The sequence below is a fragment of the Cheilinus undulatus genome, linkage group 8 (assembly GCF_018320785.1).
Source record: "Cheilinus undulatus linkage group 8, ASM1832078v1, whole genome shotgun sequence".
Taxonomy (NCBI): domain Eukaryota; kingdom Metazoa; phylum Chordata; class Actinopteri; order Labriformes; family Labridae; genus Cheilinus; species Cheilinus undulatus.
Genome location: NC_054872.1, coordinates 10,537,585 through 10,562,867, shown reverse-complemented (window position 1 = coordinate 10,562,867; position 25,283 = coordinate 10,537,585). Strand labels below are relative to the sequence as shown.

General features: G+C 39.4%; 1 protein-coding gene across 1 annotated transcript in view; it reads right to left on the bottom strand.

Annotated features, from left to right (window-relative positions):
- Positions 1-25,283, bottom strand: part of LOC121513485 — a 124,894-nt gene that overhangs the window by 14,688 nt on the left and 84,923 nt on the right. The window lies entirely within an intron of this gene.

Here is a 25,283-nt window from a genome sequence, read left to right as displayed (position 1 = left end):
GGTGGAAATGTGTTTATTAAAAATGTGATCTAATTACCTGAAAAGGTGATACCTTACTCACCTTAAGTACAAATATATTTCAGGATTAACTATAAACTATTATTTTTTTGGCTGTTTGGCCTTCATTACCAGGTTGCCCAAAAATCAATTTACAAAGACATATGTGCAGTTCTTCAGCAACCTGCAGTTCCTGGATCAGTTCATTTCCTCACATATCTGTAACTTTTAATAACCTAAAGAATATAGACTGTATTTATGTGATGGAAGCTGTCTGGGTTGTTGGCATTGTGTGGAAGACACAGCAGCTTAGAAACTCTTGGATCGGTTAAATTGTAGCATGAATCGGTCTATGCACCAGTTTTAACATTAGAAATTGGTTTACTGAGGCTCTGTAGCTTATTCTAGTCTTGCCATGCTTTGGCTCAGCATCTTAAGTCTCACACAACCAGCGGTGATCGTCTACCTTTAAACAAGACTTACATTAGCTGTAGGTGCTCAGGTAGCTGGGTGTGTTGCACTATACACAATACATTTCTGTGTATACATATACCATAAACGCCATACAGTCACAGTTCTCACTAGTGATGCACGATGACTATTTTTTTGAACCGATACCGATAACCGATAATTTCCTACTCCTGATGGCCAATAACCAATAAAAACCGATCAATTTTTTTCAATTGTTGATTTAACAAAATAAGTTTATTTGATGTGTTTATGCACATCTGGGGGTGCAGCATACTAAGGTGGAGCATAGAATGCTCGTACATCCATTTGGAGCTACATCCTCTCCAAGTTGTTCGAGCTTTGCACTGAGGAAATGTGCTGAAGATAATCAGACACATTTTAATGAAAAGGTCATTAACACTGTGTTGCACAATTTCTATGTTGATGACTGCCTTGTTTCAGTCCGTTCTGAAGAAGAGGCAGTGGAGCTGTATTATGATCTCTGTGCTCTGTGTTCCAAGGGAGGTTTTCAGCTCACCAAGTGGGCAAGTAACAGACGTGCTGTGCTCGCAGCTATACCTCCAGAGGAGAGATCAAAAGAAGTTAAGGATCTAGATCTAGACAACGACACTTTACCAGTGGAGAGAGTGTTGGGTATGCTTTGGTGTATTGAGTCAGATTCCTTTAAGTTCAGAGTTACCCTCAAGAACAGGCCTCTAACTAAGAGAGGGATATTGTCTACCATCAGCTCTACTTATAATGTAGGAGCCAAACATGTAAGTTTGGAGATGCCTTTGGGTGTAGGTGGGTTTTGGTTTACACACGGATTAGTGGGTGTGGTGATTGGTGGCACGGTGGTGATCAGTTAACTTACTTCACCTGTGCACCTGTGGGGTGCTTCTGCTGAAAGTTGGAGTGGGGTGAGCACAGGGAGGAAATTTTCTGTTGACCGCACGTTCTTGGTTAAAGTTTGGCCTATTACCGGGTTTTGTTCGGCAAAGCTGTTAAATGGTAAGATGCAACACTATGTAAATAAACTGGGTTTGGTGCGATAAAATAAGGAGTGCGCGTCTTCACTTTGACTCCCGTGTTTAGCCTGCAGCGGCTTTAATTTTGGATGGATCGGCCGCTATAGGGGGTAAGAAGGGGTTACTATGTAGTGAGCAAAGATATTTATAACTAATTTTAACTAATATCACTCGTGTTTTTCAAAAAACAAAGAACTACTCTGACTTTATAACTATTATTATAGTTAACTTTTTTTAATTAAACATTTGTGTACCAAGTACAACATACACAAGCAACTGACATAGGTTTTCCCCCATAAAACCAAATGATAAAAGGCTGTTATGTTTAACAAATGGAGATATTTGGGGTCTGTTTTTTTTTTTTTTTTTTTGGCTTAAGCCAGAATTAAAGCGAGCTGATGTTTTACATAAAGTTTAAAAATTTGCCCTGACATAAGTCATATCAGAGATAGGTTAAGAATGTAAAGTCCACCGTGGTCTAACTGAATGAAACCACGTCAAACAGAGCAGGCAGGTTTACGTCTATGAAAGCAGCGATGGATCAGGAGACTGTCAGACTGATTTTGTTATTATAAGGTTGCGCCTTTTGGCTCTGGCAAGCTTTCTGCAGTTTTCAATGCCTGCTTAAAATCAGAGCTCCGCTGACTCGGTCCTGATGCCTGCAGCTTCGTTTTAATGTCGTTAGGATGATGACTATGAGTGACTTATAAGATCCGTCAAGGACTTCTTTCTACTCTTTGCGACCTTTACAGGGCAAATTCTACATACACACGGTCGTGTTATCCTCCCCATAAATACTGAATAACGCCACCGTGTTGTTAGCATTTTAGCACAGGGGCTGCTACTTCCTCTTCTTCTCTGGTGCTTTAACAGCGGGTCGTGTACTGCGGCGCCACCTGCTGTTTCGGAATGTGTAGTCTCCTGAGAAAGAAAACAAACGCCAGCACTGCCGTGCTGACAAAAATATATATGTTATCGGGACTCTCCGTCATGATATCGGACCGATAAGTATGATGTAATAATTTCCTGTTATCGGCCCAATAACTATCGGCCCGATAGTTATCGTGCACCCCTAGTTCTCACGTCATAAATCGAGTCATGTGGACTTAATATGAAGGAAGAATAACTTTTGAACTGTCCGCCTGTCTGTACACTTTAGAAAAAAAGTGATTCAACACAATGGCAGCTCATAAATCTCACCTGTGAGAGCTAAAGAGCTAAAGTTTAGCTAAGATGCTAACACTACACATAACATAAACAAACCTGAATAAAAACACTTCTTAGTTAAAACTTGAGGAAGTCTTCTCTTATATAGTATAGCTTTATTCCTGGAGTCTACAACCATTATCAATACTTAAGTAATAATAAACAGCATTTTTGCCAAGAACGAAAACAAACAAGAATGGTCAGATACAGAGAGAGTAGAGATAACTGTGTCGGAGTGAGATTTTCAACCAAATAGTCACATTTGAATGTGAATTCACACAAATGCATATTAGAGATATTTTACTTTGTAAAAATTGCAAATCTTTCCTTTCTTTTCCAAAACTATCTCATGTGTATATGTCAGGTGCAAGTCATCTTCTGTCATGTTCCTGCACTCATGTTCCGTTATTTGCGTTCGTACCATGATTTGGCCCACCACATCCTTTCATGCCAGGGCCAGGCAAGCATGCCGCACTCAAGTGCAGAATAGCGTACTCACACTGGCCAAAAATACTGGACTTTAGGTTCAAGGAAGGCACGGTACAGATTGCTTAATGTGAGTGTGCCCAAAGAGGCATTAGTAAAGAAAAAAATATAATGTATATAGGTGTTTTTTGTGTTACGGTTCAATATTATTTAACTCATTATTCTCCTGTACTAGCAGACGCACAGAGCTCTAGCTCACATTTATCCAAATCTTCTTTAATAGGTACAGTAACTTTAGCTTGTGCTTCTCTGATAAATCTAATATTTAGATTTTATTGTCACCAGGCCTAATAAAGTCAGTTATGTTACAAGTGCAGAAGTACAAAGATTTATGTTCCAGTAAACAGTCATTTTTCATATCTTTCTCCCAAACTAACAGTCAAAGAGAGACACCTGAACAGGTATATGATGAAAACATCATTTCTCAAACATAATGTCAGAATGTTTGCAAAGGAGGCCTGGGAATTAGTTTCATTTATAGTAAAACTCAAGACACTTAAACTATCATGAAATGATCATGCTGCCCCCATTTTTTCCTCCACTTTTGTTGAAGCAAAAAAATTATTTGGATTTCATAATCAGTTTGTTCCAGGTTGGATTAAACTGAATCAGATCGGACTTAATTGTTCTGTATTTTAATGAATCATAAGTGAATTGAGTCACAGTTTTGATTTGATCAATACACACCCTAAGTATTTATCTGATTTAGTGTAGTTGTTTGTGTTTTAAGGATAAAATTCAGTCAAGACCATTCAGATTTTCCATCACAGAGTTTAGAATTTGGATTGTTTCTGTGATGGAAATTGAGAACTGTGGCTTTTGAGTCAACAGTTTAAGGATGTAACTCACTTCTCTTAGACTGAAGTTCGGTTGCATAGGTAGCAGTTCATACAGCAAAAAAAGGATGGTAAATGTTGCACAGCTTCTGACTGCTGTGATGTCAGATGAATGCAATGTGAGACACTGCAGAGATGTCACAGAACTGAAATATTGTCAGTCATGTTAAAAAATAAAGCACAGTGGTCACTTAAAGAAAAAAAATCATGCTGTGTTTCCTTTCTATCAGTCTGAACAGTAGGAATGTGCCACTTGTTACTTTATATTAAATGATTCATTGTTGCTATTCTTCATAAATCTATGCATCCCATAAAAATCAGTTCCTCTGTCATTCTCAGACAGGTCCAACAACAACACAAAATCAGAAATCCCCAGCAATGCACAATCGCACATGTACTGTCCCTGCCTGCACCAGTATCCTCCTACCTACCTCTGCACGCCTCTGTAAGAGATGCATACAAGCACAGAAACAAACAGTGATGAGAAGACTTGATGTCTGAAGCTTAGCTTCTGTTTCATCTCCTTTTTCTTGTCTGCTCCTCTGTGTTTAGCGCACTGTGTGATGTTGCAGTGCAACACAGTGCACTATGGAGAAATGATGGGGAGGAAACCTCACTGCCAGAGCACATTTATTTTGCAGGGTGTGATCAAACCATGTGTGTTTATCTGCATCTGAGTGGATGCATGTTACATGAGTCAGTGTGCATGAAAGACAGTAGGTTGGACAGCATTAGTTGCTGAGTTTACATATTTGGTGCAAAAGTGCTGATTTTGGAAGGTGCTTCGATAAACTAGTATTAATGTATGAGCAGTGCAGTTTTATAAAGCATACTGAATATTCCATCTAATAATTAAAGGAATGAATCATGCACAATACAGACATTTCTCCAAATATTAATTCACCAATATGCAAAACACATTTTTAGCACATGGCCACCAAATCTGACAATCTGTTGTTGGTGCTGATGGTAGAATTTTTGGCAACCTTTGAATAACTGACAAAGTGGGACCTCATCCAATAACCAAAACAATAAAAAATTCTAAAAAACCACCAGCAGTCAAATAATGATGCATAGTGTCTTGTTACTAGCGCACATGTCAACAGGTGCAGAAGTGGATGGGGGAAAAAATTACACTGCCAACGGCTGAGAGACAAGATCCAGAGCCATCATACAAAAACTGAAAAAATAAAGCGTGTGTGGTGGGGATGGGGATGGCACAGAGTCAAACCTTATGAAAAAACTTGTACATCTTTGTCAATTATAGGAATGACTTGTAGGGACTTAAACTTATATGTACATCAAATTCAGTAATTGGAGCTTTTTCAGACACTTTTTTTTTGACAGTGCTTTCAATAACAACACTGTCAACAGTTTTGGTATATATCCGACGAGTTAACAACAGATCTCATGGGGGCATTGCATCAGTAAAAGTTTAATGGATAGACACAGTGTTTATACATATATATATAAATTTTTTTCAAATACTTCTGAAAATCCTGAGAAACTGCAGTGCTCCCACTTCCATGAAAAATGCAAAAAGTATCTTTTTAGACATGGAATTTTTTTCTCTTTGACTCAGCAATATGCAACCAAATCTTAACCAAAAATAAAACTCCAATGAGCTGGGGCAAGTATGGAAGCATATGCTGGTTCAACACTTCACTGCATCAAACCTGGGCATGTACTGTTGGCCATCATCCAGGCCTACATCAGCCCCATACTCCATCGCTCAACTCTCCAGCTGACCCCTCCATGATGCATGTGGCTTCCCTCAAGGCCTGGTCCAACTCACCAGGCTCTAGTATGCGATGAGCTGGATCAGGCCCAGAAAGAGCAACCACTGCTCCTGTATCCAACAGCTGACCCTCCCCATACCCGCTCTCCTGAGAGCATCAGCATAAGACACATGGTCTTGCCAACATTACCCAAAAATGTGCCAAAGAGAAGTCGTCAAAAAAGAGTCCAGCTGCTGCCTCTGGCTACAGTCACCATCCAGGCCTCACAAGAGTACAGTACGACCAGGGGGACCAAGGACTGGAAGACTGACTCTATGCTCTGATACTGTGAGCACCACGCCATCTTGCCCAGCAAGCCCATCACACAGGCTCATGTGTGAGGCCAAGTCTGCTCCACAACTTTCACGCTTGCACCATTCAGAGACAGATTTGATGGCAGCATTCAAGGCAACCTTAAATGAATGAAGGTTACGGCAGTTCCCAACATAGCTTGACGTTCCTTGCCTCCAGAGCCTTTGGGTGCAGTGTTTACACCCCCATACTCTCAAACTATATTGCCTGTAAACACCTATGAATGATTACATGTGAGCCTGACTTAAATGTAGCTTCTTTTCTGTGAAATTAACAGTTTTTAGTAGCTTAGTATCTGTAACTGAGTCCAGTCTAGTGTCCCAGCTCCCAACCAGAAAATTAGGGGTTAGATCCCCAGCTACTACGGAAACATGCTGAAGTTTCCTCAGAAAAAGACATTTTACCTCAAATTTCACCCATTGCTGCATCAGTGGCATATGAATGTATATGAAGGGGATTACTTACAACTAGGTTAGTCAGTGTTAATCCGCATGCAATTTAGTTTGGATTTGTACTTTAACATTTATGATCACATACTATTTTGTTGTTCTGCAGCAAAGTAGTGAAGCAGCAGCTGGGTACAGCTAGTGTCATCACTTAAAATCTACTAGGGGTCCTTAAGTTCTTTAAAAATATAAGCCGGTTTTAATGTACACCATAAGTAAAGCATCTTTTTCTTAAGACAGCAAAAATTAGGTATGACAAAGAATAGTTTCTTGAGGAAAATCTCTGAGCTCAACTGTAAATGAGTTATTTAAACACAGGAAGCAACTAAGCTTTTTGCAACTTTTCAAAGATTTTGAGAAATTAGCATGTTATCATGGGAAAAAGGCTTTGATATACCCCAAGGAAAGGACATAAATAAGTTGGCATACTGAGAAAACATCAAAAAGTAACCATTATGAATGTAAAATAGTGTAAAAAAAAAAAAAAAAGGATGAAAGTATGTTTACCTTATGGACGTTTTCCACCATTTTTTTCCAGACCCACTGAAAACAGCCTCGCGACCCACCTTTGGGTCCCGACCCATCAGTTGAGAACCAGCAAAAAGATATAGCAGTATACATTCAAAACCTTTATCGATCTGATGAAAACTGATGCTGGTGCTACATCTAAAGAAGAGCTTGCAGCGTGTATGGAGAACAGGGATGACTGGAGTGACTGACAACAGGCTCACCTATGGGTGGCCTAAGTAAGTAAGTAAGTACTCTAAATCAGTGTTAATTTCATTGACTAAAACTATGACTAAAAATGTTCATCAACAGCCTTTTTGCCATGACAAAAACTAGACTAAGACTAACAAAATAGATCTGTGATGACTAAAACTGACAAAAACTAAGTTTAGTTTTCATCAAGTGACTAAAACTAGACTAAAATGTAATGTAGTTTTTGTCAGACATTCAAAACCGTGATATTTCTCTACTATGGGTGAATCTGTCAAAAAACAATGAATACGTGTTAACTCTGCCTCTCAGCTGTAGAAAGCAGGGACCCCAGGTTTAGCAGAGTGCAGAGAACACACTAACATGATTTGGTACCAGATTTAGGCAAGAGAATAAATGCTTGGACTAAAAGTAAAGACTAAAATGTGAGGACATTTTACGGAGTAAAACTGGACTAAATTGTCTTGAGTTTTCGTTGACTAAAACTAAAAAGGGTACAAATGACTGAAATGTGACTAAAACCAAAATGCATTTCATCTAAAGATCAAAACTACGACTAAAATTCAAAATAGCTGCCAAAATTAACACTACTCTAAATATGAATTCCGATAACCTCCAAAAATTCTTTGTGTGTATTGCAAAGACATGGTGATTATCCAGGTCATCCTTACCTGATCCTTTAAATTCTTAAGACTTAATTTGGCCTAAAAAAGTCCCAAACTGGACCAATTATAGAAAAAAACACAGCCAAACAGAAACACTGTTAATTTTCTTCTATCCATAATCAGAATTCAGGTCTTCTTTAATGAAATATACTGATTTTACCATGTTTTAAAGCACCTGGTGTCTATCAAAGCTCCAAATAAAAGCCTGGCAGGAGGTACAGTATTGACATGTCACACACCCAGCACAATGCTACAGAGCTTCTCGTGATTTCATCCCTCTATCTCCAAACTCTCTCTCTCTCTGCCTTATCTCTCCTTCCGGTGCTGCTCTCATTCTCTCATACACCCCCCACATCCTCCACCTTTATCTGTCCTCCTTCTTATCCTCCTCCCTCTCATCTTACGTGTCTCTCTCTCAGACATGTAATATCTCCTCGTATCTCCTACTTACTTCCTGTACCTTTCTGTTCCTTCCGCTTTTACAACATCTCCACTCCCTCTTTCCATTTTGATATCCTCCACTCCCTACATCTCCTCGCAGCATCTATGAACACACCCCTCATGTGCACAGCCTATATTTATCTCTTTCTTATCTGGATCTCCCTCTCCTTCTCTCCATGCATGCCTATCTGTCTGTATCTGTTGTCTCGCAGCTTCAGTGGGCTCTGCGTACAGGAGGGATGATTCCTGAAATGGTAAATTGTTTATTTCTAACGGTTCAGGGGCGACATTAAGCACATACTTCGCTACCACTAAAACCAGATGAAGGTATGAGGTGGAAAAAAAAGAAACAAAAAAAAACCAAACAAACATAAAAGTCGTATTCATCACAGTAATTGTGTGGATGCTTTGGGTACATGGGAAGCTGGGAGCTGATGAGGGATGGCGCTGCTCACGGGCCTTCCCAATGTCCATGAATCATAGCCGGAGTCGCATGCCGGCCCTCAGCCGCCATAAAACAAAAGATGGAGATGAAAAATGCAGCAATTAAGTGATTTGATTTCTACTCTACCCTTCTGTCCTCCTTTCTACCAGCCCCCTATCTGGCCACACACACAAAATACATGCACACACAAGAATGTGCACACAAAAAGGCAAAGATGAACTGAAGGTATAAAAGTAGTTCTGTACAAACCCTGAAATACACATAGAAAGAGAAACAAGCTAGCAGACAATTACCCCAATGTCTGCAAAAAAACAAACAAATGAATAGGCATAGGCATTATTATTGTAACATTTTTCCTCAACAATAGAACTACAATACTCTATTTTTCATTTACATATCCAGTTCCACACTTAAGGATACTGAGAGCATAGCAGCTCAACTAATCCAAGAGACGACTGATTAAAAAAATAAAACCTGTCCTGCCATAGTCCTTATTAACAATGAAGTCCATCTAATGTGGCCCTAGCAGTAATGGATAGTGGTCTTTCTGAGAAGTCCAAGATAAAGACTGCAGCATATGGACCACAAAGCACTCAGGGTTAGAAATATATAAAAGATCTAATGCTGAGAGCTAGGAAGTGCATTGAGCAATAAGGTAATACTTTGTAGTAAATACACAAGGGTGGGAAATCATCACCGAGCACCAGCCAAATACAGGCAGTTTTGAGTAGTGTCTGGTGGATTTGCTTCACCCACCAGTCTCTGGAACATGTCTATAGCCGCCATGGTTCGCGTTATGCAGTTCTCTGTGGAGTTTACTCCTTGGTAGAGGCGCACCTTGGTTTGGGGCTACAACGTCACGTTTTGTTGCTCTGATTGGCCCATAAAGATGTGACACACAAAACATTCATACAATCACCCTCTGACTTTTTCTTCAAAGGCTCTGCCCTTTCCCAAACGCTGCCTATGGGAAGTTTACTAGATGGATGTGTAAAACAAATCCATCTGGCGTGTCAGGTTATGGAAACATGACAAGACTTGACATTTTTTTAAACGGATCAGAAACACTTTGATTAGAAATATCTGTCTTTTGTGCCTCTCTGGAGCACATTTTAGCTCCTCCATGTTGGGGACTAAATTTAAACCATACACTGCTCTATGAGAAATGTGGATGGTTAAGCATTGTTTAGCATGGGGGAACTGGCTTAATGGGACTTGGCTAAGCATGTGTAATTAAGAGCATGGGTAAGTGGAGAGTTGCAGAGAGCATGGGGTGTGTAAATGTAGGTGTGTGTGTCTCTGTTTGTGTGTGGGGGACACTGTAGCAGCATCAGGCCATGATGGAGTGTTTTGTGGAGCCAAACACCCATTCAGCAAGCTGTGTGCTCATTAATCCTGCCAAACTCCACTTGTTACATGCACGCACAGGAAATCATGAGGCTAGGTAAACAGGGAACTGCTGCGATCCATCACTGCACGCCAGCGAACACAGAAACACACCGATATGGGAGTCAACACACACACAGATGCAGCGTATATGAGATGTTATAAGCATGCAGTAGGAAGCCCCACAGCTCTGTATGTACAGAGATTAACAGATGCAAACTAAATCATGCATGCATTTCTATCTGTAAGTTCATACAACTGTATTTTTCATTAGAGCATTTGCTCTCCTTTATGTAGAGATGTAAGAAAAACAGTTTCAATTTCAATCCAGCAGCAGTTCTTTTCAGTATGTTTGAAAGAAATCTTGTTCAGTGCTGGTGAAGGCCTCTGTTTTCTATTAGTACAAAGAAATACTGCCACAAAGCCTGTAAAGAAATCAATAGAGCTTGACCCCAGTTTGACCCCTCGTTGAATGGAGAAGTTATGGTTGCACACTGGCCTTGACATTAGCTTATTTGATGTGTATTTCCCAACAACAGCTCTCTCTGCTTTCCATCTCTCCTTCATTTCTTTCCACTCTCCCTTTTCTCTCTCTCTCTACATCTGCTTCATTGTTTTGTTTCCATTCCCTAAATGTTTGTGAACACACGCAAACATTCATACACATGCCCACGCACACATACACACCGGCATCTCATGACAAATGTAGTATGGGGCCAGTTACACAGCCCAGTGGTTAACTGCAGTGCTGGAGCAGATCTGTTATATCTATACGCCTGCCTGGCCGCAGCATTTACTGAAGCCATCAACCAAACAACATTCCATATATCTTTGACAGGGAGGGGAACAATACTATTTACACCAATTTAGCCCCGGGAGGGGGGATTTCCTTTAATGGGTGACTGTTCCCTCTCATTTTAGCATGCAGTATTCAAAATGGCCACCTTTCAGTTGGACAGATGACACACTCTTATTCTGCTCACCTTTCAATAAACTCTATTACAGGGCAAATAAAAAAACTCCATCTCAGACATGCTGCAAGCTGCTAAATAAGATGCATAATCCACATGAAAATCCACAAGAAATCACCAACGGGACATAAAAGCAATAATTCACCAGTACATGTTTTACAACGACAGCTTTTACCATCCTTTTACTCCGTCCTTTGTCCATGTCAGGGTGCAGCTGCAGAGTTTAGACCCAGATGAACAGCTCTTGTGTTTACTCAGCCTCGGCCGCAGTGACAGCCTGGGAACACTAAACTTGACATGGTCAAAGGTCACAAGTCACCCAGAGGGCAATCAAGGGTTTCTGGTGGAGCAGGTTCATGTTTAGGCAGGATAGCGCAGGTCAACAGGGTTATTACATGTCAGAGAAAGGAGGAAGGTTTCATGCTCGAGTGATACAAATAAATTCTGGGAATTAAGTGAAATATTCTTAAAGGCAACGCTGGAAAAGTAATGAGATGGACATGAGAATGGGCTGAATTTATGGCATAAGGTTCTGAGGGAAAAGGAGGGTAAGTGCAGCTAAACCTTTGCATTAATCACAGACAGGTGCTTTTTTGGTAGGGGTCAACTGATATTGTCTTTAACGATTAATAGTTACTCATGAAACCAATAACGGGTATTTGATACCGACATTCATTTACCGGAAAAATGAACTTTTTCTGGGTATAGATCAGGGATGTCCAAACTACGGCTCGGGGGCCAAATGTAGCCCAGAGTCTTTTTTTGATTGGCCCACAGCAAATTCTGAAAATAAAATGACATATGGCCTACATTACAACATGAAGCATGTGCTTGATTGTACTGCCCTTTAGTTTCAGCACAAGGCAGTGCTACTATTCTAATTCTGTAAACACACATTTTGACAAGAAAATGTATTAATCTGGGAACACATGTAGAAGAGTTAAAGTAGCAGATTTTTTACTTTCTTAACCATTCGGTGATTGGTGAATTAAAATGCTAAATGATACTGATAATCAGCAAAATGCCAAATATTGGCGCAGATTATCAGCCAGACCAGATTATCAGTTGACCCCTACTTTTTGGGTAGCTCAGGTGTTTTTTTGTCTTAGCATGTTGAACAAATAAACCCTTTAAACAAAAGAAGTAACAGACAGACAAACTACAACTGTCCTTTAACAAATACAAATGAAGGCAGCAGTCTGGGAGAATGCAACTCCAAGAGAGTGAAGCTATAAACCTCTGTTTCTATAACTGGATAACTGATCAGTTAGATAAAACAACCAGGAGTAAAGAGAGTGATGATAATGAATTTTTAAATCTTTCTTGAATGTTTAACAATTTAATACATCTGTAGGTTTTACCCAAGGAAAACAAAATGTGAATTCCAACAATAAAGTAAATACATTAAGGAAATAAAGGACGTAACAGGAAGAGGTTCTAGTGGAGATTAGTTTGAATTCATCATGTAGGGTTTTCCTGGCTCAAATAAAAGCAGAGGTGGTACATTCTGATCATTTGCTCTCCAAACTTTCTAGGTGGGTCTGGGGGTATGCTACCCAAGGAGAAAAATTTGTACATATTAAAGTTAAATTTATCAATCTAGTGCACTTTGAGAGCAAAGTCAAGAGGCTAAATCAATGAAAAATATTTTCTTAAAAACTGGTTGTGTAGGTCATGTGACCTACATGACACACAATTTTCCACTAGAAAAATGTGTGTCAAACCCTTTTTTTCCTTTCACCTTTAGTCCCTTATTTATGCTAGAATTGTTTTTTTGTTTTTTATAATTACCTATTAATCATCTAGTGTTTTAAACTATCTGAATAATGCTTGATTTAATTCCTGGTAAAGTTCATATTTTACAAGGATTTACACCCTTATTTAACCCTCTTTGTTTAATACAACTTTTTGATAATTAAAATCATAGAAACAAATCTAGCTCAAAACAACATGCTGGGGTGTGGAGATTTAAAGGGGACTTTAAGGGGAGAAATTTAGGATAAGCATACTCTCATTTTGCTGCCATTTTATCCTCTGTGGGCTTCTTATTTATAGCCAAATACACTGGCCTACATCTCAGCACTTAAGCACATATAGGCTATGATCAGAGTTGTAGTAAAAGTTATAGGTATTCTTTAATCATCATTGCCTTATCAGGACTACCTATTACAAATTATTTTCGGACTCTCCCTTAAGAAGGGAGCCAGTTTGATCAGTAATGTCAGCACCCTCTGTCTCATATCAGCAGATCTCTCTGCCTTTTCTCCTCTGTTATCATCTGATGGCAGATGTGTTTGTATGAAAGCATTGTTTGAGCATGGACGTTAGTGCTCCACTTATTAATAGGCCTATTGGTGCCAATGGTGGAAATAATAACAAAAATATGAACACGCTTGGCTGAGGGGTGTGAAGGGTGCAGTAGGAGAGAAGCACAGGAGTTGACAACCTGTTTCAATTGCTTTATTCAAAATATCAAGCCCGCTTGTAAATTTAGTACTGTTCTTTCTCTTTGGCAGTTTTTGGCAGTGATGCCTGGTGCACTGTTGCTGATGCAGCGCCGCTACATCGTCCTAACGCCGCAACTGCAGTTAAAAATAGCATCCTCTTAAGCAGGGCTGCACAGTGCGACATATATGTCGCAAATGCTACAAGAAACTTGTTCTGTGCTGAGAGGTTGTCCTCATCGCACAGGTGCTATGGCAAAGTGAGAGAGGTGCGCACGTGCCAGGCGAGCAGATGCCACTTTAGGTTTTACTCTCTGCCACAAAAACTTAACTCCACTTTGATTTGAAATTGATGCTTAGTCCATTAATGTGATACATTTGGCACATTTTAAATCAGAGTGGAATGTTATTTCCTCTCGTCATGCGTAATTCTGGGGGACTGGAGTGAGAGCGATCATGCTCTACAGCTGATACGATGGTGAGAAAGTGACCTGCAGCAGCTCATACAGAAGGGGCAGGCTCAGGGCATACGCAGTAGAGGTCGTCATGTTAAAGAGGAGCGCTGATTTATTCCCACGTTTTTAATTAAGGCACGTAGACTAGATGATGTTAAAAATAAGTGTCTGCTAGCTTACTCCTCCGTTCTCCTTGTCCTCTCCAAGTATGCACAGACGGTCACAGTGAGTGAACTGTCAGTGAGAGGACAGAGCCCTCTAACTTCTGATTAAAGACGAATGTATAAAACGATGCATTTTCTCTTCACTAATATCGTAGCTGCTGTTTGGTTAACAAGCTAATACGTGTCTAAATCTAGCATACAGGTCTGATATGAGACACACAGACAGCAGTGTGACGTAGAAGTGAGGGCGAGAGAGAGACAGGAGCACGGAGGAGTAGATCAATACAGCCACACACTGCATAAACTTTATGTGTATTGTTAGGGTAAAGACACATTTTGGTGACAGATTTTTTGTTTTAATTACCATTAAACTCCAATAGTACTGATGTTATCATTACACTGTTAGAGAGAAAAGTGGGATCTGTTCATTTACATCAGCTTCATAAACATCAGACCCCGGTGTGATACTACAATATGGACCAAACTTTAACAGCGTTTAATGAATGTCTAAATTTGTTACAAATATTTTCTTATCACTCTGAGTATCAGTAAATATATAAGGGGTGTCCAAACTATAATCTTTAAGTGAAACTTCATCATAGAGAGAAGAGAAGAGAATTCCATGCAAAGTCCTGAAAAATTTCAAGCAAATTGCCCCTAAAAATTCAGAGCAAATTCTAAAAGTTTTAGAGATATATTATTCAAAATTCCATGAATACAAAAGAGAAAATCCAAACAAATCCCCTGAAATTTCCATGAAAATTCCTGAAATTTCAAAGTTACCTCCAAATCCCCAAAATATACAGATAAAATTCCCAAAATCCCCATGAAGATGCCGAAAAAGTCCAAGGTATTTTCCCCAAATCTTGTGTAGAAACTCTACAAAATATGCTACATATCCCTGAAATTCCATTGAAAATATTTGATCATTTTGGAGCAAATACCCCAAAATAACAGCAAAATATCCCAACATTTCAGGCAAATTGCTAAAATCCAGAATGATTATCCCAAAAATCCTAACAGCAGAAATGATTACCATGTTGTAGGAAAACCAGATGTGCATGCAAGGTCTTAGGAGGTTAACAGAGGGGTACCAATAAGGCCGTCCATGTGAGTGCAAATACCAGCAATGCTGTGTTTTAATTAAGGATTGTTCCTGGACACTGAAGCAGATTCTGGCACAACCCTTCAGGTAAAATGGGCTCTACATCTTTTTTTAATTCTTCCCAAATTAAAAAAAAGCCTATTAAGTACAACTAATACATTTATTAGACTCATTATAAGCAGATGTTGCAACATAAAAATGTTAATTCCTTATACAAGTCAAATCAAAGCTCTTAAACCGTCCTTGCACTCTGCATATATGTTGAAAAAATGCAATAGACAGCTCCCTTTAGACCTTTCTCTTTCTCCCATTATTGTTTCTTATAAAACAGAAATGACCCACTGTATTCACTGAGCCACAGCATCAATGCCTGACTGACAGAAATGGAGCTCTACCTCCCTCCAGCCCAGCCTACACAACACAAACAGACTTACAATGAAGCCTGCATGAATGAAGACCTGTCAATCACAGGAAACCCATCCATCACCAGGCAATATACAAATGATCATCTCCTAGAGTCACAGTCACCAGGCCTGTGCAAGCATTCACACATATAGGTACTGTGGATAAATTCACACAAACAATCAAACACAGGCATTAACAAAAATATACACATTCACATACAAAATTCACATAAACATACACCACGCTCATCCAGTGTTGGTGCCCAGACTGTAGAAGTCATCAGGGACCTGTAAAGCATTACCCTCTGTGTGACTCGAGCCACTCCAGAAATAGCCTCTGTAATGTATTCTTACCGCCACCGTCTCTTTTGCACAATAGTGCCCTTAATAACACACTCCATTTCTGTTGGCATAAATAAGGGCTCCATTTCCATCTTATTTCATGCAAATGAGTGCGCCGGCGCCCAAACAGGTAGTGGGAGTAGTGTGTGAGTGGAGTGTGGAAGTGTGCGGTCGCTGAGTGTAGTGGCATGATTGGGGACGAGCGAATTCAAATGAGCGTTGGAGAGACCCCACAATGTGCCAACGACTCCCACGCCAGCCTGCCAGCGGCGTGACAGACAACGTCACTTACGGGCCCCACAGCCTGCACGGGGTGCCATTATAGGGGCCAACGCAAAACTAATATTTATCCAGGCAAATGGTTCTCTGGAGAGAGATTATTGATGCACACACGAGGGTTTCACTCCAGTAGTAGGCGCTGGTGCAGCCCACCACCATGGCATCTCTCTGATTTGCTGAATCTGATAGTTCACTGAATTTCTGAATCCTCCAAGTAGCACACATCTGACTTGGTAGTGATTGAAAATTCAGCTACATCTGAAAATATATCCCTAAAGGTGATATTTCAGTCACATTACTCCACTGCCCATGCTGTGACATCACTCATATAGCAGTGGTCAAAGTAAAAAAGGGCTTTCCTGACTGAAGTATCACACCTCAGCCTGCATTTTTTTTCATCATGTGCTGTCTGCAATTAACTTCTTCAGCTCTCTCCTGTTTTTAGAAGTCTTCCTAACTCATCTCTCCTCCTCTCCCTCTGTGAACAGTATCTCTGAGTTTAGCTTCCTGTGTGTTTGTGTAGTCTGTCCTCATCTTTGGTGCAGAGTGTTTTGTAGTCAAGGTCATACCAGCAATTGGCAGCGTCCGGAAGCTGCTTGATGTTCTTCTCTCTGATCTGCCATCTTCATGCCAGACATTTCAACACTTTACCTCTAATAACACTGTCGGACTGAGGATAGTTAGTTCACTTGTTTAATACGATCAAAGTCAATGCAGAAGAACCTTTTCCTTTTTTACTCTTTCCTTGTCAACCTCACCACCTACTTTACACTTTACACATAATGCAACAAGAGTGGTCCAACATTTCAGGTGTATTACGCAACACCTAAAACAGCTCTTTTCAAACTTCACACTCTTACTTTGTCACAGTCGTCAAAGTCACAGGTGTCCAGGCATTTAAGGATTTGTTTTTTTAAATCCAATCTTAACCATGTACAGACAGGTGATGCTGCTGTCACAGGTACACCAGCAGAGGATCAATGTAAGGAGGATCTTTAGAGTATACTTCCAGCAGAGCCTTGACCTAGTGCTTGTCAATATAGCACAAAACTATGCATATACACTGTGCCACTGATAGTTCAGCTAAAGCTGTAGGTGTGCATTGCACCTAACTTTGGACATTGTTAGAAATGGTTGATGAGGTTTAAGTATATTTGGAAAGTTTACAAGGGAATGTCGCCCTCCCTTCTCTCTCTCCAGCCATTTCCTTTCTTTATGCACAATTGGAACTGGGATGTATTCATTTTTTAATACCATCATACCCTCCCTGGGTTTTACCGTGGTATACGGTATTACCGCCAGGTGTTCCCCTTCTCCCCGATTTAATATGAGAAATGAAAATAAACTATTATCATATAGGATCTGAGGATGTAAAGTAATGTTCTGTGTGCTTTTAACCAGATGATGATAGACCTTTATTGTTATCTATTTCCTGATTGTGGTTCAATGGGGAGCTCTGTCAACCTGCAGTTTCACTTCACAGGAAACTTATAGAAACAGTACCGACTACTTCATCACCTAGAATAACAACCAAGTACCGATAAACGCCATCTAATTTCACAAAAGAAGGGTTTCATTTCAACAGTCTGACTAGCAAATACTATACTGCAGTGCCAGCTGCGCTGTGAGGATAAATGTGCTGGTATATATGCGGGTGTTTGTCGTTTGCCAAATTAACCTGACATCATTAACAGGAGTTCTTTAATCACTTTTAAAGCATCTTCACAAACAGGCAGTGGTGATGTGGGTGGAAATGGATACTCTCAAGGAATTCATTATAAAAGAGCGCTCATTACGCAGGACCGTCTTCTAGACAGTAATCAAAACAATACAGTGGCTATTTTTTAAATTCCTCTTGGATACTGCATTACAGTATTACTGCCTATTCCTATGCACAGCGTGTGATGAAAGTAAGAGGAGGTGTAGATTTAAATTCCAAAAATGACTTAAAGACCCTTGCAAGAAGCTAATACATCTATATAAAATAGAATTGTTCAATTGAAATTTTATCAAAATAAAAGACACTGCAATTATCAGGTATAGTTTCATTTTCATGTATCGCAGAAAAAATATCCAAAATCATTTATCCTAGCCACCATTATCAAATTAGAAAATTATTAGATGAAAATATCTGTCCCTTTTGACATTAGTACTTCCTCAGATTAGAGTTACTTCATTTGAAATGTCTGCACTGAAATGTCAAGAAAGAAATTGTTAATTTTTACTGTATATTTCTAAAAGGGTATGGTTTACTTAAAACTAAATGCAAAACTGTTCTTAAAATCAAACCTGAGCAGTAACAGATCGTATCACAAGTTAAAAAAGAACCGCAAGTTAAAACAGAAAAATTTGTATCACAAGTGAACACAGCCTCCACCTCTCTCCACTCTACCTCCAAGCTGTTTTAGCACCTCCCTCACATTGTTTGTGTCTCTTTAAGACTTGGTATGAGTCCACAAAGTGCCAGATCCTTTAGATTCAAAATGACAATACTGTATATAAAAATATTCAACTCTCATTATTCCCAAACAGCCCTATCTTCATCTTTTGTGTTATTGTTTTGTGCAGTTAATTTATCAAAATTCATGTTATTTTGACAGCCCTGATAAATCAACAATTCTTTGTCCAGAGGTTGTTATTTTATTGGGTTACTATAATAGCACATTTCAAACTCCACTGAAGAATATTACTCAAAGTTTACCCAAATCCACATGAATGCAACTCCACATTCTCCTAGTGCCATCTGCAATCCTGCATAGTGTTTGTTGTGATCCTGTGCTCTAATGACTTTATAATCAGTAAAAATATCTCCTCACTATTGCAAACCCACACAGCAACATTTTCATACTCCAAACCTCTGCTGAAGCTGACAGTGACATATGGCGCTGGCTCAGGGCCACCACCACCCTGCAAAGGCTCAGTCAGTCTGGATGAAAGATGTTAAAGAAGAATAAGTTGTTTGTAACTCTGAGGTAATGTGTTTGTGTTGCTACTTTCTAGTGCTGCTAACTTATCCCTCATCCAAAATGTAACTTAAAAGTCACATAGGGTTTAGTTAGAAAATAACCATAAAACTGCAGCTGGGGGCCTTTTTCACCCTCATGTTTCTGATACAAGCTGAGAAAACTGTGGTAAAAACATCTCCAGATAAGTTAAAAGGCTAAGATTTGTTGTCCATTTTTAATTGTCCTGTGTAATGTGGTCTGATCACTTACTGGCATATTATAGCTGTCTGCATAGTTGTCTTTAAAATAAAAGGAACTCCATAAAACTTTTCCACCTTGAAATTGTAGTTTCAAAGAGGATCTTACAGTACAGTACCTTTAAAGGGGGAGGGTGGCATCTATCCCAGCCTGAGCCCTGATTGCCTGCTTTCCACAATGTAACTTTGGCAAAGGACTGCAAAAGTTCACACATCTCTACAGCACTAGTTCATACATCAGCCCAAAGCTAAACAGAAGCCCGTTAGTCTGTCTCATTACTGTTTAATACAACATCTGAGGCTAAGACACTGCAGAGGACAGTGATAGATGACAATCTGTCACACCAGATAGACTGTTTCACATATCCATATGTCCCACATCCATCTGAGTAACGTCTTATTCAAAGTGTTTGGGAAGGGCAGAACCTTTGCTATAAATCTAAGAGAGTGACTGGTCGAATGTGCTGTCAGTCACATTAATTATGGGCCAATCAGAGAATCCGAGTGACACACATGATGCATATGACAGTATGACAGGCACAGCACCAGAGAGAACTTGCAGTAGCCACTATGGTTGCAACTGAAGCCAGTTGATCAACCAAACCCATGCCAAAGCTGGTCAAGAGAAGAGCAAAATCATATTTTCCACCAAGATAAGCTTTCCAGTGCAATTCTTTGCTCTTTGTTTATTGAAGAAATGTTGTCCAGTTACGATGTTCCAGTAAAGACGCCACACTACAAGAGGAGCAGTCACCGGAGTCTGTAAACCAGCAAAGTATAAATAACATTTGGACAGTACTCCTTCAAATAAAGGCCCACAGATCTAGAAAACTCTACCATCAGAAATACTATATAATATATAACATTTACACCTTTTTCTCTTTTGTTGTTTCTTGTTTGTTCTTAGTTATTTCACCTACTGCTCTTATGTGTTATTTCTAGTCATTGTCATTAGTTCATACGTCTATGTCTGCATTGTTGTTAGCTTTTATGTATGTATGTGGCTACATGTCTGTCTACCTTGTTGTTGCTGTTTTTATGCATCTGTGGACCTGCTACTCTATGTCTTATGTAACTGTCACTCATTTATGTCCATTTTACTCAGTCAGATCATGTATGTCATTCCTTAAAAGCCTAACCAGGGACGAGGACTACAGATTACCCATGGCAGTCTTGTATACATTGCATTGGTTGCACTGTAATTACATGCAACAATGCCTAGGTATTATCCCTGACAAATAAATTTATAAATAATTAAATAAAATAGCCACAGTTCCTACGTCCAAGCTAATCGCTCCAGGGTCAGCCATTGTATACCAGCTTCCATTGCAACTTAATTCTACCACCTCATTCCTCTAAAATAAGCTGATTGGTCAGGTCAAGTCTCAGACTAGGCACAGTTATTTCAGATTGGAGCTTTCAAAATGGATTTGCCTTATGACAGACATGAAATCTGGAGAGTCTGTTGGTTTTGCAAGGTTAGAAAGATGAAGCTAAGAAAGAAAACTATTTTAATCAAAAAAATTGAGAATTATATCACCTCGGAAAAAGTGATAAATTTAACACCATCCATCCATTTTCTATACTGCTTATTTTCCGTTCCGAGTTACCTAATGAGCATGTTTTTGGTGGTGGGAAAAAGCCGGAGTACCCGGAGAGAACCCCGGCAGGAGAACATGCAAACTCTGCACAGCAAGGCCCTTGCTCTGACGGGGAAGCGAACCAGCTACCTTTTTACTGTGCGCTAACCAATGCGCCGCCATACCGCCCTGCTAAGTTTAACACTGGAGGTTAAATTTACACTGATGATTCTGCTGTGCGGCTTTACTGGGTGGAGATGGTAGTCAAACTCAGTATAAGGTTACGATGAAAAATTCAACTTATGCCAAAATATTGTCTCCTACTTACCATTTTTTAATTAAGCTTTCTAAGTTTAGAACCCTTCAAATGTATCTCAGCTAGCCAAGAGTTGAAGTTAAGACCGAGGTCTTCTTTTTTGTCCTTTTAGTTTTTTTCTTAAATACATACACAGTATATGCACATTACTTATCTTGTGTTTCTTTTTTCAGACAACTAATTTAAGGAGAGAGACTTTTTTTTTTTTTTTTTTACCTTAACATGTATCGACTGTCATCTGCAGTCTTCTTCAGAAGCGTCCCCTGACCGCTGGCAAGAATGGCATATAAGGACACGTCATAGTGGACATGTCAGGGTGGAAAAAAAAAAAAAAAAACATCTCCTTAAATTAGTTGTCTGAAAAAAAGAAACACAAGATAAGTTGTCAGAATATGAAGACAAAGTATAATTACTGGATCCAGTATATGCACATATAAACAGTTTACAAGCAGCTGGCTGTAGATGCTAGCAGAGCCATATTTGCACACAGTCTACTGGTATTACTTTACCTAGACAGTCTGCATGGTTCTTTGGCTTCTTCATTTCTTTGGTGCGCACCAAACCAAACTCACACAATACTTTTTCTGCTTTAGGATTGTTCATGAACTGGTTATTGCCAAAAACACACCACTGGCTGCACCAACTGTCACAGTTTACTCACCCTTACATCACTCAGGTCCTCACTACACCAAAGATTAAGCGTGCATGATCAAAGATATTGTATCAAGATTGTACTGTTTTCAAAAGGGCGTCTTTGTTGCCAGCAGCAACGCCAGTGGCAACAACTGATTATTGGCGTTGCTGATTATTTGGTATTCCACTCAAATAAAGCCCTTCATGAGGCTCCCTATTGAGTGCAGTCATATTATCCCCAATATTTTCTGCCCTTTGAAGCAACTCAAACTCATTTTAAGGTTCTTAAAAGTTACATTTCTTTGTAATGTATATGTTGTATCAGAGGATCAAACCAAGTAATTTTTTATTTTTCAGACAACAGCCATAAATGCCAGAGGTAATGCCAGTGGCAACACCTGATTGCTGTGGTGGCTTATGGGGCAAATTTACTGTGTTACCTCATAAAGAGGTGCAAGGTGAGTGTAAAAAATCCTTCAAGCTACAAGACCTGTGAGATTTTGTAATCCTTGAATTTATCATTTTGTTATTGAGTTTTTTTTTCATCTTTGCTTTACTTTGCACTCTCCAGTAAGAAGTTGTCAGTCAAGTTGTGTGGGCGGTTTTCTGACAGCTTTTTCCTTGGGCTTTTTTCAGTTGATGAAGTTTGAGTTCCTTCTGAGTTTCTTTTTCTACACTAGTCTTCTGCTGTTCCCACACATCAGAGGTTTAGACAAATATGTATGCATTTTCTGTGCGATAGATATATCCAGCATCAAATGTTTGAAACATGAGAAAAGCTTAAAGTAACAATATCTTTTGTATCAATCAGTGATACACTGTAACATTCAACTTACAAAACTCCTATTTAGACTCGGTGGATCCAAAGTTGATCATGATTACATAACACTTTTGGGAAACACAGCCCAAGAGGAGCAGTATGAAAAGTCTGGGAAAGCGGGAAGTAGAGGTGGAGAGGAGAAAAGGTTTACAGGGGTGGATGCTGGTCAGATAAAACAGCTCCACACTCGCTTCAAGGAAAGGTTAATGTCTCTCTCTTGATTTCTCCATCGCCTCCTCCCTCGCTTTCCCAGCTGAGGTCTGTGTGACTTACAGCAGGTCCAGACTGCATTAGATTAAATCATAAATTACCCACCCACCCCCATATCTGCATCCCCCCCTCCCTTCCTATCTCAGTCTTCCCTCTACCGTCCTCTCCCTATCTCAATCTCGCTCTCCCTTTATTCTCCTATATTCCATTCCCCATGTATTTCTCCTGCTCCCCTACTATTATTTCTCCCCAGTTCTAATCATTATTCTCCTTTCTTCACCCCCCTCGTTTCTCCGGCTCTCCCTGTACTTTACAATATGAATGCCTTCCTGTTAACAGGACTACTAAAGTGGGTTTGGACGGCAGGCGTGTGGGTGAATGCTGGCTTGTGGGCTGAGCTGGTTGGTTTGATAGTGACATGCAAACCTGTCATTAAATCTCATGTCCTGTTTTGTTTTGGGTGCATGGTATGTACAGAAAAAAATACCAAGTCAGGAGGGGAAAAGTAAGAGAAATCAAAACTTTGTCTGACATTAAAGTTGGTACACCTTACTACACATAATATATGAACAGCAGAACAAAGGCTTACTCACAAGGCGGAGGGGCACATTTAAAAAAAAATAAGCTTTATAGTTGCTCTGTGCAGTGTTTCTCCACCACCCTAAAAGGGATTGCTAGATCTATCTTGAGTTTAATTTCACATTGGTAGCGCCGTCTTTTTAAAGATTTATTCTGCCATTACTTGAGGGACAGGAAAGCAGTTAGAGTAGGTTATTTGTAAAAGAAGAGAATAACGGGGGAAAGGAGTCAAGGGTCTGAGTTGTACCTTACCACCCGCCTATCACCAGTCTCTGTAGATAGGGTACACAACTTAACCGTTAGGCTCCCTAACATCTTTGTAGCTTCATCTTGCTTCTTTTTAGACTTTAATAATTATACACTCAGGAATTGGAACACGCTTAGCAGTAAGGTGGTGAAAACTTTCAGTGCTTAGATGCTTTTCGATTCCAAAGGCCTGAAACCTGGTGAGCAAGAGTGACAGAAGGACAGAGTCAACAGTGGCCAATCAACATTAAGACTGAGAGAGAGAGACAGCATTTAAAGAGACAAAGAAAGAGTTGATATAGAGAAAAAAAATGTCATTTTTTTAAATATTTAACAGCATTTATGCACTTAGGAACACATGTTGACATCTCTGCACAAACACGCAGGAAGTTGCAGGACTTTGATGGCTGAAGTCTCAGTCTCTGCTCCTCACTATATCACATCTACTACACAAATTAAACTGTTCCAGGATAGCAGGAACGGACATTTACTTTATACATCTAATGGAGATGTGCGTGTTGTTAATTTTTGATGAAAAAAAATAGAAGAATAAGCTGGAACTGTCACCTGCTCCCTCTGTTTTCAATGAGTCCCAACCTGCAGACTCCTGTCAGCATCTATCTACAAACTCTTACACCAATAAAATACCCTAAATAAGAAAATAGAAAAATACAGACAGAACAGAATCACTTTTAACATTCATTACTAGTATAGTCTGCAAAATCTGGCAAATGCTCAGGAACCCTTTCAAATGTGTTGGCAGGAAATTTTGAAAAATAACAAAATTAATAAGTTTTGGGTGCCAAAGGGGTCATTTTTGTTGCCATGATATCGGAACAGGAATTGATGGTTTGATATTTACTAGTATTATATAGTTTTACATTTACTACAACTTTACTGAGCGATCACATAAATATGGTCAGTTTCTGAGTAGCCGAAATTTCTCCTTATCTGACACATAAAGTAACTTTAAAAAGGAACTACAGATTGCAAATTTCTGAGGTTTCAGTAATTAAGGCTATACCTTCATATCTGTGGGGAACATATTTACTTTAGATATATAAGGTTTCTACAGGGCAAAGTTATTATAATAAACTAAACCTAATTACTGATGCTAAATGTTAATCATTTTAGTTATATTAAACTAAATAAAAACAAGCTTTACAAAAAAAATAAAATAAAATAAAATGGTATTCTATCCTTACAAACCTAAATACAATTTTTTTAAAAATTAGGGACGGAAGTACAACAAAGCCTAGAGAGTGTAAAATGTTCTGATCTAATTGGAAAAGACTTCATTCAGTGGTTAATTTTAGGCCATATGTTGTATTCAAACATCA